Source organism: Geotrypetes seraphini, chromosome 5 (assembly GCF_902459505.1).
Source record: "Geotrypetes seraphini chromosome 5, aGeoSer1.1, whole genome shotgun sequence".
Lineage (NCBI taxonomy): Eukaryota > Metazoa > Chordata > Amphibia > Gymnophiona > Dermophiidae > Geotrypetes > Geotrypetes seraphini.
Genome location: NC_047088.1, coordinates 77,763,723 through 77,777,443, shown reverse-complemented (window position 1 = coordinate 77,777,443; position 13,721 = coordinate 77,763,723). Strand labels below are relative to the sequence as shown.

The following is a 13,721-nucleotide window of genomic DNA, read 5'->3' as shown; positions in this document are numbered from 1 at the left end:
TTACCCTTTGTATGATAAAACGACAAGATGGTTTGGATAGACTGACAAGATGACTTTGTATGACAAAATTCCAAAATGACATTTGTGTGACGTGGAGGGGTGTTTTCGATATGACATCTGAATTTGAATGTTTCGGGAAAAATGTCTAAAAATCCATTTTCAAATCAGAAAATAATGTTTAACTTTTTGTTTCAAAACTGACCATTTTCCAGATATTTTTGAGCTTAGTGCATCTATCTTTTATAACCATTTTCAAAAAAAATAAAAAATTAAAAGTCCAAAATTAAAACTTGCACAGACAAACCATTGATATGTAGAGGCAGCCAACATTCTTAGCAAACTGGCCACATGGAGATCTCAGCGGAGCAGAGGTGCACCCTAGGGGGTACAGCAGTTAATGGCACATAAAATGTCCTAGGTACACATCTCTGTGGAGTGATGATGTTCCTAAATGGACTTTATTTGAAAGTGTCAAAATTCCAAAGGTACACTGAAATCATAAAATAATTCCATCCACATAAAAGTAAGTGTCTCACTTCCGGCTCACCACACAATTGTTTCCCACGTACTCACCTTTATAGAACCCCCAGGGACCCCTGAAGAAGACTTTTTGTCGAAACGCGGACCGCGTTGGGTCCTGTATCCCTAGCAGACTAGGTCCTTTATGGCTCTTATGTGGATGATTTACTTTTATGTGGATGGAATTATTTTATGTGGATGATTTCAGTGTACCTTTGGAACTTTGACACTTTCAAATAAAGTCCATTTAGGAACATCGTCACTCCACAGAGTTTTTCCTTGGTTTTCTCTGGATTTTCTTCTTTGTGGATATTTTGGGGTCAATTCCTTTTGTTTTTTGCTAGGTACACATCTCACCATAACCTGCATATATTGTATGGTGAGTTTTCCAAAACCTATCCGAAACTTACTGTACCTACCTGTACACTATAACAATAGCCCTTATGCCTGCAGATGTGATCTTTATGAAGTTTTGGATGAGTTTTGGAGGGCTCATCATATAATATGTGGGTTATACTGAGATGTGTACCTGGGACTTTATATATGACATTCAGTGCTGTACCCCCTAGAGGGCCCCTCTGCTCTGCTGAAATTTCTGTGTAGCCATCTGAAGCTGTTATAAGACTGGTATGTACTGTTTCTTTCACGTCTTTGCATGGTGGGAGGGTTTTGGTGACCACTGGGAGAATAAGAGGGGTTCATGCCTTAATCCCTCCAATGGTTATCTGGTTTAGGCACCTTTTTGGCCGTTATTCATTTTTAAAACAGGTCTAGCTCCAAATGTCTAAATGGAGCCCAGGATGCTTAGTTAAATGTTTATCACTGCAAATGTGCAAGTCCTAAGCCCTCCCGAAACACACCTTCAACGCACTCCTTGGAATTTAGATGAACAGGAAACTAGCAGCCTAGAAAAAGCATCTAAAATATAGGTTTTGAAAATAGTGATTTGAACATTTTATTAAACAAGAAAAATAGCCAAAGGTCATTTTATTGACATTTTGGATCTTTTTCTCTTTAGAAAATGAGCTCCAAAATGACTGTATGACAAAATGACAAGGTGGTTTGGATAGGCTAGAGTTGGCTTCATGGCAACTCTAATAGTTAGAACCAAAAATGCCAAGGAAAGACAATTTAATCATTAATTAATCATGAGCGTGATGGTTGGGCTATTCAGGTCTTTGTCATCTACTATGGTACTATGTCCAAGAGACGATGGCCAAATAGCAGATATAGCTTTTGATTATATCATTTATCTCTGGAAAGTTATAAATGTATATTCAGTGGCAGCACTTTACATTTGGAGGTCATTTTATAAACATTTTTCACACATTAAATGCTAATTAATTTACACATGTAAAGGGCCTTCTGTAAAATTAAGGCATGTCTAGAAGTCTGTGTAGTGTAAAAAGGTGAATGTTTATAGAGTAGACATGCTCAGGGGAGGAGTTTGGTTGTATGAGTGGAGTCATGATTTCCATGGTTGTTGTAGTAATGTAACAGAGGAGGAGGGTGTGACTTGGATGTCAGAAAACAGTGGTACTCAAACAAAAAAGGGGTATTCAAACAAAAAAGGAAATATTTGTAGTATCACTCTTAACACTCTCTTCCCAGGGCAAGCTCACAACCTAGCTCAATACAATGACCAGTTGACATTGTCACGTGCTAGGCCCCTGTGTAGGCCAGTAGGTGGCACTAGCAGCAACTTCCCTAGGTCCGAGTGTCCTCCCCTGGAAATGGGGAAACCCTTCAGCTAGGGCCTGCCTAGTGCAACTGATTGTACTGTGCAGTGTAAAGTATGTCCCCAAGAAAAATACAGTATTAAATTGCAGTTTTGAAACTTTTATTCTGACCTTTAACTGGTCTCAGTTCAGGTAGCCAATTTTCTCCAAAAGCCAAAAAAAAAAAAGCAAGCAAAACACTTTCTGTTTGTCCATAAAGTACAAATCCCTTTTATTGCACCTGGGCTTTCAAGCTCAAACAGGTAAGTCCTCTTCACCAGGGCAAAGTGCTAGGGCTCCTTTAATCCACAAGTCCACAAAAAAACCTCCACATAAGAAAGGGAAAAAAATATAACAAAAAGGAAACACTCTACCGCTTTAGGCACTGATTATAATTACTGCCTGTACTACAGGTGGAACTGAGCTCCTCAGAGCTCTGGGTTGGCGAAACCTTGGAACCTGTTTAGTTCTTTTTGCTTGGTTAGCAAAACCCTCTGAGTAACAACTCCCACCCTGGCAATCAAAGATTCAGATTCCTTTTCCCCTTGTTGTCTCCGTCAGGTTCTCCAAACTGTGGCAGTTTCAAAACTCAACAAGCAAGTGGTAGGAAAGCCCATTCTTAGCAAATAAAAAGTAATGCTTCGTTACAACAAAACCCAAAACACTGCAAACACAATTATACTTCTCTTCAGTGGCTTCACAGTCCATTCTTTCTCTCATAAGGTTCTCAGCTGTACTGAGCAACAGTTTCAAACACAGTCTCTCAGAGGGAAAAGAAAGAAAAACATATTATGTTTAATGTTATTGAGTGAGAGTTCCCAAGAAAGGGACTTGGGGGTAATAGTGGACATGATAATGAAGCCATCGGCACAATGCGCAGCGGCTGCTAAGAAAGCAAATAGAATGCTAAGAAAGCAAATAGAATGCGAGGAAGGGTATTACAAGCAGAACGAAAGACGTTATCCTGCCATTGTATTGGGCGATGGTGCGCCCGCACCTGGAGTACTGCGTCCAATATTGGTCACCGTACCTAAAGAAGGATATGGTGATACTCGAGAGGGTTCAGAAGAGAGCGACGCATTTGATAAAAGGTATGGAAAACCTTTCATACGCTGAAAGATTAGAGAGACTGGGGCTTTTTCGCTGGAGAAGCGGAGACTTAGAGGGGATATGATAGAGACTTATAAGATCACGAAGGGCATAGAGAAAGTGGAGAGGGACAGATTCTTCAAACTTTTGAAAACTACAAGAACGAGAGGGCATTCGGAAAAATTGAGAGGGGACAGATTCAGAACCAATGCTAGGAAGTTCTTCTTCACCCAACGGGTGGTGGACACCTGGAACGCGCTTCCAGATAGGACAGGGTATGGTAATGGAGTTCAAGAAGGGATTGGACAATTTTCTGAAGGAAAAGGGGAAAGAAGGGTATAGATAGAGGGCTAGTATACAGGACCTGGACCTGATGGGCCGCTGCGTGAGCGGACTGCTGGGCATGATGGACCTCAGGTCTGACCCAGCAGAGGCACGGCTTATGTTCTTAGATGTTTCTTCCTTTCCAGCAGAGAAAATAAATCCACCAAAAACAAACAATTAAGGTTCATTTTTCCACACTATTATGAACCCACCTCCATATATTCTTGATGCTCTCTTAGGTCCACTGGCAATTCAGTTGTGCCCATCTCCTCAAATTCTGCTGGACCTCCAGTGGTTTGAGGCAGGGATTGCTCTCCCTTTTCAGTCATCTCCAACTGCTTACATTCCTGGGGTTCATGTGAACTGTTCCATTCCTCACGCTCCTGCCTCTCTAGCTGGTTCAGGGATCTTTCCTTATGACTCTTAGCACCACAATCACTCCTCCTGGGAAGGGTGATAGGGCTTAGCTCTGTGGGGTGCAGCGTGTGGCTTTTCCAATACTCCCTGCACTGGGGCTGTCTTAAAGGGACAGGCTTCTTTTTGAAAACTGCAAACTTGCCAGACTTTGCAACAGGTTTATTCTGGTAAGGAACTTCCTGACTGTTACTACTGGACAAGTCCCTATCCTGTTCATTTTCACTCTCGGAGAAGTAGGCAGCTGCCTCACAGTTTCCAGTGTTAATCTAGCCAGCTCTTCTGATCAGGGGATGGGTGCTTTTCCTAACTCTTCCTGGGACAAAACCAGGGCTGGCATTGGGTTTGTTACAACATTGCAGGGTATAAGAAACAAGTTGGTATGGTAATATTACATTCTCGAGTACTTTCTGCATACAATTCCAAATTCTTTCCTACTTTGACCTTCTTCCCACATAAAGATGGTGGAACCACACTGCTTCCCTAATCCTCAGGTACTATGATTTAGCTTCAGTTGGAGTTCTCTTCCCTGAGGACATCCCTCCTTGAAGCTTTTTTCCTCGGGGTCTCTCCAAACTACTCACCTCCAGGGCATTTAAATTCTTCCCAGCCTGAGCCCCACCCCTATGACTCAGGACCTGTTTTGACGGCCACCTACTATCAGGGAGCTAAACTGCTCCTTCAGTGAAGAAGTGCTCATCACTATTCCCCCATCAGCATCTATTCCTTTCTCTCTTCTCTTCTACCTTCCAAAGTATTAAGAACAATGCTGTATTGCTAAAATGTTTATTTTATTTTTTCCTCTATCTCTACCTTTCACTTCTTTATTACCCTCCAGGTACTTTAGTTAGATTGTGAGCCTTCGGGACAGTAAGGGAATTTTTTAAGTACCTTTCTTATTTATAATCTTAATGTAAATTTTCTGTAAACCGCTTAGAACCTAACGGATGTAGCGGTATATAAGAAATAAATTACATTACATTACATTACACTTCCACACAGTTGTCTACAATTGATTTAGCACTGGGTTCCCCACAAAAGTGCTGTGCAATATGAGAGACGGGTGGCCACCTTCTGTCCACACTCTAGTCCTGAGGTGGACAGCTCTGTTCAGTGTCTGGCTATCTCTGGCCAATTGATGGGGACAGACTTAAAGATCTCAATTTGTATACTTTGGAGGAAAGGCGGGAGAGGGGAGATATGATAGAGATGTTTAAATATCTACGTGACGTAAATGCACATGATTTTGTTTTATAATTCTTTATTCATTTTTACATATTATAACAAGTGTAACCTAGAAACACAGTTGAACTTATACAACAGCACTTGATTAACTTTCATGTACCACATAAATATAATGAATAAAAAATCCCTCCCAACCCTTTTAATACTCTTTTAATAAATTATATAAAATTCAGTATACTAAAAATATTCCTAATTACATCCCTTAATACCAGATCTGAGATCCCTCCCCTTACATAATTCCAACCCTAATACTCCAAACATATTCATATATTATTTATACAATATACGATTTTCTAAAATATTACCCACCCACACCCATCCCATCATTACAATTATTTTATCTTTGGGAAAATGTTCATTACTCATTACAGAAATCTGTGAATGGTCCCCACACCTCCTGAAATTTACCAAATTTATCCTCTCTGTGTTGCTAATGTTCTTTCCATTTTATAGATATGACTAACGGAATTCCACCAGAAGCTGTAATTTAATCTGTTATGATCTTTCCAATTGAATGTAATCTGTTGAATGGCAACTCCAGTCAAAATAAATAAAAGTGAGTTGTTTTTTTAAGAAATCTGACTCTTTGCATTGTTTTTTTTAAGAAATCTGACTCTTTGCATTAACGTGCCAAATAAAATAGTATCATATGTCAAGACCACTAGATTTTCTAACATCCTATTTATTTGAGGCCAAATTGATTTCCAAAATAATAATATAAATGGACAATAGAATAAAAGATGATCTAAAGTCCCAGGCTCAAGATGACAGTGCAAGCATCTATTAGACTTAGAGCTATCTAATTTTTGCAAACGAACAGGGGTCCAGAAAGCTCTATGAAGAAGAAAAAAACAAGTTTGTCTCATAGATGCAGACACTGTACATCTCATCCTCCAAGACCAAATTCGTGACCATTGAGACGCATTAATTTGATGCCTAATCTCAATGCTCCAAATGTCCCAAAGATCAGTTTTTGTTTTTTTATTAACAAATCCAGATATTAATTTATACCACTGTGTGGCCTGGTGTCCCATGAAATCTACCTGAAAGCATAAGAATTCCAAACTAAATTGATTATTGAGATTTTTCCATTCAGGGAACCCCGTCTGCTTCAATTGCAACCATCTAAAACTTTGTGATTTGTTGAGACCAAATTTATGTTGCAATTGTGAAAACTCAAGCAGCTTACCATTAGATATTACATCTTCCAATGTACATATTCCTGCCAGCATCCAATGCTTCCAGATAATTTTAAAACCACCAATTTTGATCTTGGAGTTAAGCCAAATCGTTTGATTTGTTGATTTATTTATCGGAATAGGAGTTAGACTATTTACATATCGTAGAGTTTTCCATGTATCAACAAATATTCTATGTTCTTTATATAGCCTAGGCATTTTGATACTAAGTACATGACCAAGTCGCAAAGGAAACATGAGTCGCCATTCCAACCAGAACCAGTCCGGGATATTTTCAATGGGTTCTGGGAGGACCCAATACATACCCTGGTGCAAAATATAGGCTTGATGATACCTATAAAAATTAGGAAAATTTACCCCACCCTCTTTAATTGGTTTTTGTAGAGACACTAAAACAATTCTAGCAATTTTACCTAGCCAAATAAATTTTGTTAGAATACTATTCAACTTTTTATAAAAAGACCTCTTGAAAAAAACTGGTATCATTCCCATTTGGTAACAAACCACAGGTAAGATCATCATTTTAACAGTTTGTACTCTCCCCCACCAAGATAAATGTAGAGGATTCCATTGCTCACACATTTCTGTTACCTTTTATAATAAAGATTTTTCATTTACTTTCATTGTATCATCTAGCGTATTTAATCCAAATTCCTAAATATTTTAGCCCATCTTCCTTCCATACAAAAGAAAATGAGTCGAATAATCCTTTTGTACAGTGCACATTTAATGGAAGAACTTCAGATTTACTCCAATTTATCTTATATCCTGAGAATTTTCCAAATTTCTCAATCAAATCCAGTAAACATGGAATAGTCGTTTCTGGATTTCTCAAATAAAGCAGAATATCATCTGCATATGCAGATACTTTATATTCTCGATCTGAAAGAGGAATACCTTGTATCTCCCTCGCTTGTTGAATAGCTAATAACAAGGGTTCCAAAACAATATCAAAAAGTAGAGGAGATAGAGGACAACCTTGTCTAACCCCCCTCTGCAATCTAAAGCGTTCTGAAAAATTATTATTAATATACAATCTAGCAGCAGGGGAGCTATACAACGTTTGAATCATTTGTATAAATCCTGAACCTAAACCAAACCATTCCATTGATTGATATAAAAAAGTCCATTCCACTCAATCGAAGGCCTTCTCTGCATCCAAGGACACAGAAAAGGCTGGATCTTTCATGGCTTTTGTTAAATATAACATATGAAAAGCCAGTCTGGTATTATTTGAGGAATGTCTTTGAGCAACAAATCCAGTTTGATGCATACCTATAATCAAAGGGAGAGCTTTAGCCAAGCGTAAAGACAATATCTTAGCCAATTGGCCAATTGGCCTATAATTTGAAACCAAAGAGGGATCTTTATTTGGCTTAGGTAAAACTATAGTTAAAGATTCTGCCATAGTGCCTGTAATACAACCCTTCATTAGTTGAATCTGATATAAATTTAATAAATAAAGCAATAGGGTATTTTGAAAAGCTTTATAAAACTCTACCGTATAACCATCACCACCTGGAGTGGATCCAACTCTAAGGGACTTCAATGCTATTTGTAATTCTTTTATCGATAATGGCTCCTCTAAACTTCTCTTTATATGTTCGGGAATTGTAGGTCCTTCTATTAATTTTAAAAACTCTAAACCATCCTTTTCTTTATCTATATAAGGCTCAGAAGAATACAGTGATTTATAAAATTTTAAGAATTGTTTTAAAATAGGCTCAATTTGAGAACATATACCACCATTCTCATCTTTAATGGCAATTATTTTTATTTTCCTTTTTTCACTTTAAGATAGTTTGACAATATTCTTCCCGCCTTATTTGAGTTTCCATAATACAAAGCTTGCTGAGAAAATAAATCTTTCCTTACCAATTTAGACAAAATCTCATTATATTTACCTTTAGCTTTTAAGAGGTCCTCTAACGTTGAATGTTCCCATTTATCAATTAATTTTGATTCCAAAATTTTAATTTCTTTTTCCAAATTAGAAAATTGTCTTTTGACCTGTTTTTTAAGATAAGCCAAATAAGAAATAATTTGACCTCTTATGGTTGCTTTAAAAGCATCCCATAATGTTTCCATAGAGATTTCTTCTGTATTATTAATTTGGAAATAATCATTCATTTTTATTGGAAATCTTCACAAAATGTTGAATCTGCAAGCAATGTATGATCAAATCTCCATATTGGTCTACTATTATCTTGATCCACAAGTTTAAGTTCAATCCACACTCCTCCATGATCCGTTAAAATAATTGGATCAATGGCAGCTTGTGTTACCTGATGTAATAATTGATTTGAAAACAAAAATATAATCTATTCTTGAGAAGGACTTATGAACATGGGAAGAAAAAGAAAATTCCTGACCACCAATATGAAGTAAGCGCCAAATATCCTTTAAATCACAAGATTGTACTAAGTTATCTAATCCCAATGATTTCATGATTTTACTAGGATTTTTGTCCATCAAAGGATCCATGACAGCATTGAAATCCCCAGCCACCACTAAATTAGAGGCAGCCAGTGGAAGAATCAATTGTTGTAGAGTCTTAAAATATTCATTTTGATTTGAATTAGGGGCATACATATTAAATAACGCCATTCTAGTATTTTCCATGCCCATCTCCACATGTACCCATCTCCCCAATGGGTCTGAAGCTTTTAGACTAAACAAAGCAGTACATTTTCTATTAACTAAAATAGCAACACCAACCTTCTTACCAACAGCTGGAAAGAAAAAACAATGTTTGACCCAACCTTCTTCCAATTTTTTAGATTCTACATTTGACAAACGAGTCTCTTTGACAAAACAAATATCCACATTCTGTTTTTTTTAAAATAATAATGTTTTTTCCTTTTTATCGGATGATTAAGACCATTAACATTCAAAGAAAATATCTTATAATCCATTAATTGAAATCAAAACTTTGTATTCCTGCAAATCATTTTACAAGTAATGTTTAACAAATCATTTTCCCAATAGACAAAATCTAATATATAACTCCTCTTTCCTCTAAACCCACCCTTACCTTCCCTCCTCCCCATTCCTCCCCAATTAATTACGAAAAACTTGGAAACGCAAATTTGAGATCAGGTACTGAAAAACTCCTTACAAGCTATTATAATAATCTTAATTAGCTACTACTTTAAATATAAAAAATGAATTTGAATCATACAGAATCATACAAAAATCTGAAAATTAATATATAAATTCTATCATATGATATTATTCAAGTTCTCAATATAAATAATAAATAAATAAAATTCATTCTTTGACCATAAGTTCATAATCAGACTCCACTATGAATCTATATTCATTTATATCTTTGAACCTGCAAAATTATTATAAATTAACATATAATTCTTCCATAAATAATACAATCCCAAATAAAAGTTGAAATTTCAAGATTGCATTACATCTTAAAATATAATTTTAACAATACTTTTTCATTAATTAATTCACACTCTCCTCCATTCTTGTGCCTGAAACACCATGAAGTTAATAATCCATACTTAATACAACCCTCCATTAATTAATCATAATCATTCCATATCAAATTTACTTTCCTGCATAAGAATATTTAATGAACATAACAATACCTTATTAATATTCTCTCATTTAATATTTTCCCAAATAGATATTTAAACCAAAGTAAGTGTGGTTTCATAGCCAATTCAGCGCTTATAACTACAACATACATAGAATCAACGCAGCGCTGCAAGAGTTAGGAATATATAAAAACATAAATAGTTAAATATAACATAGAGTTTTAAACAAACCAATGGCATATTCTAAACCAAAGTAAATGTGTTAACATATCGAATATACGGAAACACACTTCCAAACTAAGAATAAAACATATCATTGAAGAGTTTAGAAGGCCTTGACAACGCACTAAATTAAATTATCACGTACTCAATATAACCTAATAATATATATTAGCCGATTACAGCACTTTGGACAAATTCTTAAACTCTGCTCTAATTACCGTAACACAAAGAAGCCTTTCATCCGTTAAATCAATAAATCTTTATAGTCTTTATATATTATATTCATATATATTAATATAATAAAGTCAAAATTTCAGTCCACGAGCTTCCATTGATGATAGAATTTCTGGACCGATCTGTTCCATAAGACATGCCTCCATCCACTCTGATTATGCGTCAGTCCATCCAATCATATTTCCTTCCCGTATTTGTTCATTGGTTAAGCCAGGAGTTAAACATATTACCATTCAATAAGTAACAGGCTCAACAAAGTTATCTGTTACATTGCCAATCATCACCTTCAGTTGATAACAGAACTCCCGGACCGATCTGTTCCATAAGACACGCCTCCATCCACTCTGACTGTGCGTCAATCCAGCCAATCATATTACCTGCACGTATTTGTTCATTGGTTGAGCCAGGAGTTAAACGTATTTCCATTCAAAGAGTAACAGGCTCAACAAAGTTAACTGTTACATAGCCAAACCATCACTTTTATAAGAAAGTCATTATGTCAGAGTCACCGTTCATCAAAATCAGCAAACCACTCCGTATCCTGCTTAAGAAAAGAAGCATGCATTCTAAATCCTCATTAAGATTTCCATCACTGTTAACAACATTAGTCCCAATCCAGTCCAGAGTTCTACACTCGTGCCCGGTTCACACCGTTAAGTTTCAAAGAAGCATACATTCCATAAATACCATCAGTTACCCTTTCTTGTATTCCATCTTGTAACTCAAATGTTAGCAATCTCACACTTCAAATTCCTAAATATAAATTATTCCCTCATATACATATAGATGAATAAAATGTATATGCTCTCTTAAGGATCTTGATTATGAAGACAGGTTGCTCGCACTGCTCCAAATATTCCTGTAGTTTCTTTGGATCAATAAAATTTAGAGATTTGTTAGCCAAAGTAACCCTCATTACTGCAGGATACATCAACCCATATCTAGCACCCAGTACACTCAATTGCAGATGTAGATCCAACATTTGATTCCTTTTCAAAGCTGTCGCCTTAGCAAAGTCAGGCACTATATGTATTCTCGCATCCTGACACTTAAGATTTTTATTTTCCTTTGCTAGCTGGCATATTTCCACTACATGTTGGTATCGTAGGAGTTTAAAAATTAGAGTTCTAGGTCCTTTTTGAGAGCTTTATCTCTGTACAGGAATCCTGTGTGCTCTCTTGATCTCAAGTGGAATTTTTGATTTGATCGGTAGTATTTTAGGCAGGAACTGCTCCAGAAAAGATATGGAAGTCACTCTTTTCTACCCCTTCCGGCATCCAAATAATACGTAAATTATTTCTTTTCTCACCGTTCAGACAGTCTTCAAGATCCCTCTTTACCGATTCCATTTCCTTCCAAACCATTTTACTATGCAGCATTTCAATGCTCACTTGTTCTGCCCTTTCCTCCAGAAGAGTTATTTTGCTATCAGCCAGATCCATTCTTTTGGTAAGACATGCAACTTCATCAATTACCCTCTGCAGCTTTTTAGAATTGCCTAAGACAATATCCTTGATTTGGCGAAGTTTAGCTATTACATCAGGATTTTTTTCCGTTGGCAACGGAACTTTGGATGGAGTTGCCAGCTCTGGTTTTGATCTCTTATTACTTCCCGCTCCAGATCCTCCTCTACTCAAATCATTCTTGTTTTGCTTGCTAGATGCCATTGTCGAATGTTTTTGAGATTTTTAACTTTCAGAAGCTAATTGTTGTAGCTTATCTTTAGTAAATACAGCCTGTCAGCATGGAGCTAATGCTTTACCCGACCATCTTATTACGTATCCAAGCCATGCCCCCGTAAATGCACATAAGTCGAGTCTCATTTGAAAGGAAGCTCTGGAATGAGAGGGCATAGGATGAACTTAAGAGGTGATAGGCTCAGGAGTAATCTGTGGAAATATTTTTTTACAGAAAGGTTGATAGATGCATGGAAAAGTCTCCCGGAAGAGGTGGTGGAGATGGAGACTGTGTCTGAATTCAAGAAAGCATGGGATAGGCACATAGGATCTCTTAGAGAGAGGAAGAAATAATGGTTACTGCGGATGGGCAGACTGGATGGGCCATTAGGCCTTTATCTGCCATTATGTTTCTATGCTTTGTGGCACTGCGGTATTGTTCTTTTTAAGAGGGATTCTGACTTAGAGGCGTTCAGGTATCTTCAAGGACATACACCATCTTTAAAAAAAAAAAAAAGGCACAAATAAGTGCTATCTTGTCCAATTAACCTAGACAACCTGTTATAAAATCATTCTCTACCCACCTCTGAATATGCTGTATATGTGCAGTTCCATTTTAGGCAGGTTGTGGAAGTAGGAATTAAGATGTGTAGATCAGTTCAACTCAAGTTTCACCAGTATTTTAGCTGACATAGAGCTGATTCTAAAATATAGGAGAAAATTATGTTTATGCACTGGGTTCATGTAACATAAACACCCATTTTAGAAAAACAAAACATATACAAAATTGACAGTGTCAAAGCCAGCACATAACCAGTTATTATCCTGATGCTGTCACAGTGACTGGTTTTTTTTGCCAGTTTGGCATTTGAAAGGACAAAAGCCACTGGAGGATTAAAGGGGTAACACTCAATAGCAGTTGTTTCTGAAAGGTGCTTGATAGCAGGTGTAACTCCCAACATCTATTTCCCTTCTCAAAAAGGGATAAACATCTATGAATTTTCCAAGCCTTTGTGCCACCCAAGATATACCAGACCACACCCTCTTGGGTATGATATATGCATATCCCAGCTTTGTATAATGGGAACATATATGTTTAAACATTTAAGTACCAGTTTAGAATATTGTGTACAATTCTGAAGTCCGCACCTTCAAAAAGATATAAAAAGGATGGACTCGGTCTAGAAGCAGAAATGTCAAACTCTGGCCCGTTAACAATTGGCCCACCAGACATTTTCAACTTTATACTAAATCTGGCCTGCCAGGAACAAACCGCTGCCACTGCTCTTCACTCGTGTCTGCCTTCGCCTGGTCTCCTCTTCAAAGCAGCCTGTTGAGGATCACCAGCCAACTGTAGCAAACCTCGCAGGCTACCATCGACCTCGGTATCACATTCCCTCTGACGCAATCTCATACATCAGAGGAGGGGCGGGACCGTGGCAGAGGGAACATGCTACCGAGGTCGACGGCAGCTTGCAAGGTTCGTTACAGCCAGCCTGCGATCCTCAGCAGGCTGCTTTGAAGAGG

General features: G+C 37.2%; 1 protein-coding gene across 3 annotated transcripts in view; it reads right to left on the bottom strand.

Moving 5' to 3' along the window:
• Window positions 1–13,721, bottom strand: part of LOC117360978 (BTB/POZ domain-containing protein KCTD12-like) — a 136,924-nt gene that overhangs the window by 56,214 nt on the left and 66,989 nt on the right. For all 3 annotated transcript variants that reach the window (XM_033945692.1, XM_033945694.1, XM_033945693.1), the window contains one exon: window positions 12,779–12,897. The gene's annotated coding sequence lies outside the window, so the exon portion shown is untranslated. The remainder of the gene's footprint in view (window positions 1–12,778; window positions 12,898–13,721) is intronic.